Source organism: Aulostomus chinensis, chromosome 5, assembly GCF_037954235.1.
Source record: "Aulostomus chinensis isolate RoL2024-O1b breed Wild chromosome 5, RoL_Achi_v1.0, whole genome shotgun sequence".
NCBI classification, from domain to species: Eukaryota; Metazoa; Chordata; class Actinopteri; order Syngnathiformes; family Aulostomidae; genus Aulostomus; species Aulostomus chinensis.
The window spans coordinates 9,732,562-9,738,561 of NC_141324.1; positions in this window are offsets into that span (position 1 = coordinate 9,732,562).

A 6,000-nucleotide genomic window follows, 5' to 3' on the forward strand; every position below is an offset into this window, starting at 1 on the left:
GTGCTCCATGCTATCTCAGGAGGTCATCAGAGAGGAGGGGCACCGGTTCTGCTTCCCAGCACCAGTAATCAGTGAACTGGTCAAGGGAGGACCGATACCTCGCGGAGGGGAACCTCGTTTTCAAACTCACCTTTAGATGTCTGCAGCAGGGAAGAACAACACGAGCAAAGCTTTTCATCAATCCAAACATTACCTGTTACCATTTGATATGAAAAGTTTATTCACAATCAACAAACTGTTGAAACTGAAAAGCTTTAAAGGAGGACCATGAATTAACCCTGCGCAGCACCAACTGGCAAAGGCGGGACAGGTAATGTTCTCCCCTCAGACGAGGGATGCAACATGCTGCATGTCGATCTGAGCGGGTCCAGCTCACCACCAGCGCCCTGACAACACACGCACTGGACCTGCAGTCAGAATTGATCAGAATGAGGTTCTGAATGCCTCCTCTGAAAATAAGATAACAACAATAATAAGTCACTGCTGCTTTTATTTTGAATTCAACAAGGACCAGAAGTTATTTTCATAGAGAACTGAGCCGGGATCATACTTGACAAGACCGACAAAAACCCATAGAAGAGTCTTCTAAAGAACCGCCAGGTTTCATCATCACGGCAAGGAATCGGCTACTGACCGTTAAAACGTCCACTTCCTGTCTCCAGTTTCCTTCCAGACCGAACGATCAGCAGAGAGTAGAGAGTTTTGATATTTATTCACACAAATTCAAATGTCATTAGAGAAGTGGCTGCACCTCACTTCAGTCTCAGTTGTGCTTGTTGAGATCAGGTCATTTTCCTCAGTCAAATCATAATCTACCAATATACAACCTAACAAGGGTTAATAATCCCAGCAGACGTCACGTACACACAAATGTACAACAGAACGACTCCCAACATGCAGGTTCAAGGCATCAACACTTCTTGGTCCTGGTTTACGTATTCGACACATAGGTGGCCAGCTGTCGTTGGAGTTTGTGTCTGATAAAGTGCTTTAAAAACATGAAGAAATACTGAGGAAGCTGCTTTTTCCTTCTGCTTGTGCAGTTTCTCCTCATATCTTTTTATATTTCCAGGAACGCTTGTGTTTCACTATCAGTTCTGGATCCAGCACCTTTGATTTGTTCATCCTGCCTTGCAAAAACTAAAGATTAGGGGAGCCTTGGTAGTGCGTGCACATTATGCTGAGCCTAACGTTTGAGCAGAGCCAAGGTAAATAGAAAACACCGGGACGGGAGGTGCAGAGAGGAGCGTTCCCCAGATATGAGGCCGTTTGGTGCGAGTCAAAGAGTGCACTACAGATCATATTTGTTCTCAACCATTTTCTTCATTCACATCCCATCACTCTGACCTTTTCCCTCCTCCTCCCCCAGCACCGCTCCTCCCCCTCGGACACTGACCTTGGAGGAGTGGCTGCGGCCGCTCTGAGTGTGCCCGGGGCTTTAGGGAGAGCTCACGTGAGACCCGCTGCTGTGGATCTTATAGATTTATTTTCTGATGCTCTAACGCATGAGTCTGACACAGCTCCTGGTTTAGCTGGACTCGTGCTTCAAACGCTGGACTCAGCCTGTCAGAACACGATGCAAGAGGGGAGGGGTGGTGAGGAAACGCTGCCTGAGAAAGCAATGTGAGAGGTGATGATGTAACACCGTACCTTGTGCCAGACTAACAGGTGTCATGACGGACAAGTCCTCAACCTCAGGTTTAGGACATTCCAGTGTTGTGAAACGGTGAAGACCCAGGAGCACGAGCACCAACATGTGTGTCCGACAACATGTGCGTCCACACAGACCGCATGTCAGTGACGTGAGCAGGAGCCTCAGTTTTCCCCACTGTCGCGTGTTAAAAGCAACCTTAAAGCAAACTTCATGCAAAAAGTGTATTCTGCAAGTCAAGTGCTCAGAAACCGTTGTCTTACCCCCCCGAATAACTTCCTTTGACTCCACAATGTGGGGAGAGTCAGCCACCTAAATTTAGCGTGAAGCTAACGATGCTGCATGGCTACAAACTACAAACAACCACAAATCTGTCCACATCACCGGTCCACACTCTCAAGTGTGTACATGATCCCCTCGTCTTTATCCAGCTCTGCCTTCAGTGACCCGCCGACACTTTCAGCTACAAACAAACTCACCGAACACTTCCAGGCCAGCGGAGCTCGGCACCGGAAGTCTTGTAGGTCGTTTGTGTTTTGCTCCAAGAGTTTATGGGTAACTGACAGGATTACACCAGATGATGCGCATGAGAGTTTGTGCAACAGCCCCACGAGGCCAAGTCCTCCTCAACCCCCCCCCCCCCCCCCCAGCTCAGGCGTCCCTGCTGCACTGTCGCAGAGATCCACGCTGCTATAAGTCATTCCCAGAGAGCTGCTGCAGCCCTGGGATTTCACAGTTGGCTGTAATTATGGCCATCAATAACTGAGTGTTTTCTTTTCATTTCCTTATAAAAGTGCAGAGTTGTAACAAGAGAACAGTTGCATGCAGGCTGTTATTTACTTTTGTTCAGAGAGAGAGGGAGAGCCAAGGGGAGAATACTCATCTTCCTTTATCAGCTGTGGGGGGGTACAAATACTGGAACCACCATATTGGACCAAATGAGAGTTGAATCAGGAAATCCTGAGCTGAGTGCAGCCTTTATAGTTGGTCAGGTTTATGCCCCTGAACACAGCAGAGGACATTAGCCAGCTTGCTAGTTCCCCGACCCCGACTGTGATGTCAGAGGAACATGGCCGCCGCGTGGATGGTGGTCCACGAACACAGCGCTTCCTCTCTGTGGCCCTGCTGGGTCAAACTCGGAGCATCCAGGACCGCATGTGGCTGACAGCCAGAATCAGGCAGTCAGCAGGTCTGCGATGGAGAAATGATACCAACAAACGGAGAAAGAGAAAACGCTTGTGACTCGCAAGTCAATCAGCAGTTTGATTGTGGACGTTTCGAGTGTTGTGGAAGGAAGGGAAGGCTCGCTGGTATTTGTCCAAATCAATGTGGCTTAAAGGCTTTTCTTCATAACAACCTGAGGAGCTGAGACAGTGAGCCGGTGTCCTCCACACACAAGCAGGAGGAGGTTGTGTAACAGGAATATGGAAAAGTGCTTGTTAAACAGAACACTGGCCATTTTGTCTCCCTCGCCGTTGGGAAGCTCACAGCTGCCGGAGGCGTAGACCCCTGAGGTCCCTCGGTCCCCTCAAACCAGTCACACCGAGCCTGTAAGCTCCTGATGGAAACATTTCTATTAGCAGTGGTACGCAGGTTTATTCTTGGGAAACACACAGACACACTCACATGTGGGAGAACCCCTCACCAACAGCAGGAGACTCCTCACTGAAATTCAGAGGTTTGTGGCTGAATTATGGTGGTAAAGATGGCGTGACCAGTGAGGCTGATGAAAAGAGAGAGAAGGTGGTGTAGTACTTTGGTGGTACAAAAACTTCATCGTATCCAGCACATCTGGCCTCATCTCAGTTATCTGAAGTGGGAAAAATTGTTATGTTTGATCACTCAGGGTGGTCTACGCTAATTTGCATTCAATTAAAATGTTGTCCCTGATTTCAAGCCTTTCCTTCATTCTGACACACCCAAAAATGTTCCCCCTAAAATGAGAGAGAGCAAACAGCTGTGAAACGAGGATTTGATTCGCGCCACTGGGACTGATGACACTGGGAACGTTTATCTACATTCATTGAGCAATCAGCCGGTTTGGCTCCTTGGCGTCAGGGTCTTCATGGGAACAGGCAGGATTCAGAGGCAGAGAGGCGTCTGTTTGATGGAGGCCTCACTGTCGGAGGCTCAAAGTCCCTGTGACCTCAGGTTGGCCTCGTGTCACGATCGCCGGACCTCAGCGGCGCCTCACAACACTGTGTCTGACACAGATGTTCACTCGGACCCAGGATGAACTGGTCCACGTTTGGCAGTCAAAGTTCACACCCTGATTAAAAAAACAAAAAGTTCATCTTCAGTGTGACACATTAATGCTAGCCTGTTGAGTACAGACGCCCAGGTTGAGCATTAATTTCCCCCCACTGGTCAGAGTGGTTACCGCACATTCAGTCAATAGATCGAAGCGAAGTAAAATCTGGTCAACTGGACGTAAGTTTATCTTGAAGACGTTTCACCTCTCATCCGAGAGGCTTCTTCAGTTCTAGTGAAGAGTGTGGAAACTCCAGCTTATAAACCTATGTGGGAGTGGTCAGTGCTATTGTGGTGGAAACGACCCTCCCGAGACTCACCTGGCCTCCCCAAACGACTCTGTACTTCCAGTATAGAGGGAAGTTTTTCAGGCAAAAACACAGCTGTGCCATGGGTTCTCCCGTATCTCCTATCGTGGCCAACCTTTACATGGAAGAGGTGGAACAGAGGGCCCTGACTTCCTTCAGTGGACCCTCCCCCACCCATTGGTTCCGATACGTTGATGACACCTGGGTGAAGATCAAGGTTCAGGAGGTACAACCGTTTACAGCACACATCAACTCGGTAGACGACAACATCAAGTTCACCAGAGAGGATGTGAAAGACAACCATCTGCCCTTTTTGGACTGCGACGTCTACGTTCAAGAGGACAGGAGCCTGAGGGTGGATGTGTACAAGAAACCCACCCACACTGACCAATACTTGCTTTTTGACTCTCACCATCCTCTGGAGCACAAGTTAGGTGTCATCAGGACGCTGCAACACCGAGCGGAGACCATCCCCACCAGCGTCCAAGGCCGGAAAAAAGAACAGCAGCATCTGAAAAGAGCACTTAAAACTTGTGGCTTCCCAGACTGGACCTTTGTAAAATCCTCTTCCAGGTCAAGAAAGGAGGAGAGCTCCAGGAGGAGGGAAGATGAAGAAGGCAGGAGAAAAAACATAGTGATCCCCTATGTGGCAGGGGTTTCTGAGAAATTAAGGAGAATCTATAACAAGCACCGCATCCCTGTGTCTTTTAAACCAGACAACACTCTGAGACAAAGACTGGTTCACCCCAAAGATCCCACCCCTCACAGCCAGAAAAGCAATCTGGTATACGCTGTCAGATGCAGTGAGGCCTGCACGGATCTCTACATAGGGGAAACCAAACAGCCCCTCAACAAGCGCATGGCCCAACATAGAAGAGCCAACTCTGGAGGACAGGACTCAGCAGTTTTCCTCCACCTCAAGGAGGAAAGCCACTCCTTCCAGGACGACCATGTCCAAATCCTCGACAGAGAGGACAGATGGTTTGAAAGAGGAGTTAAAGAAGCCATCCACGTCAGGATAGAGAAACCATCTTTGAACAGAGGAGGTGGACTGCGACATTTCCTTTCACCTATTTACAACCAAGTCCTTTCAAAGCTTCCCCAAAGAGCTCAGCTGAAAGACCCATGTGGAACGGCTGCTGCCAGCACCGCCCATTAGCATCTGAGTGGTCGGTGAAACTCCCTAACGACCACCCCTGAAACTCCCTGACACCGCACAACGACTGTCGTTTGGGGAGGCCAGGTGAGTCTCGGGAGGGTCGTTTCCACCACAATAGCACTGACCACTCCCACATAGGTTTATAAGCTGGAGTTTCCACACTCTTCACTAGAACTGAAGAAGCCTCTCGGATGAGAGGTGAAACGTCTTCAAGATAAACTTACGTCCAGTTGACCAGATTTTACTTCGCTTCAATCTACGATGACCTGGATGAATGAGAACCTACACAGACATTCAGTCAATAAATCTTCATTTTCTACCCACATTTTGAGTGAATTTGTGGCTTTGCAGGATTTACATAGCAGCCGATGAGCAGATTGTGGGAAACTGCTGGGATAATCTTTAAAGGTCTAAGAATCAACGAAAGCTGGCAACAAATAAAGGTGGATTGAATCAATTCAAAGGCACAGAAGCGGAAGCAGAGGCAGGCAACGCTCCCCCACTTACACACGCGTGACCAAGCACACGCATGACCCAGCACACGCAGACGAATTCAAAATCCCAGGCAGTGCACATGTTTGCCTTTATTAAATGATGAAAGCTCCTCAACCTCCTCATAATATGGCGGTCAA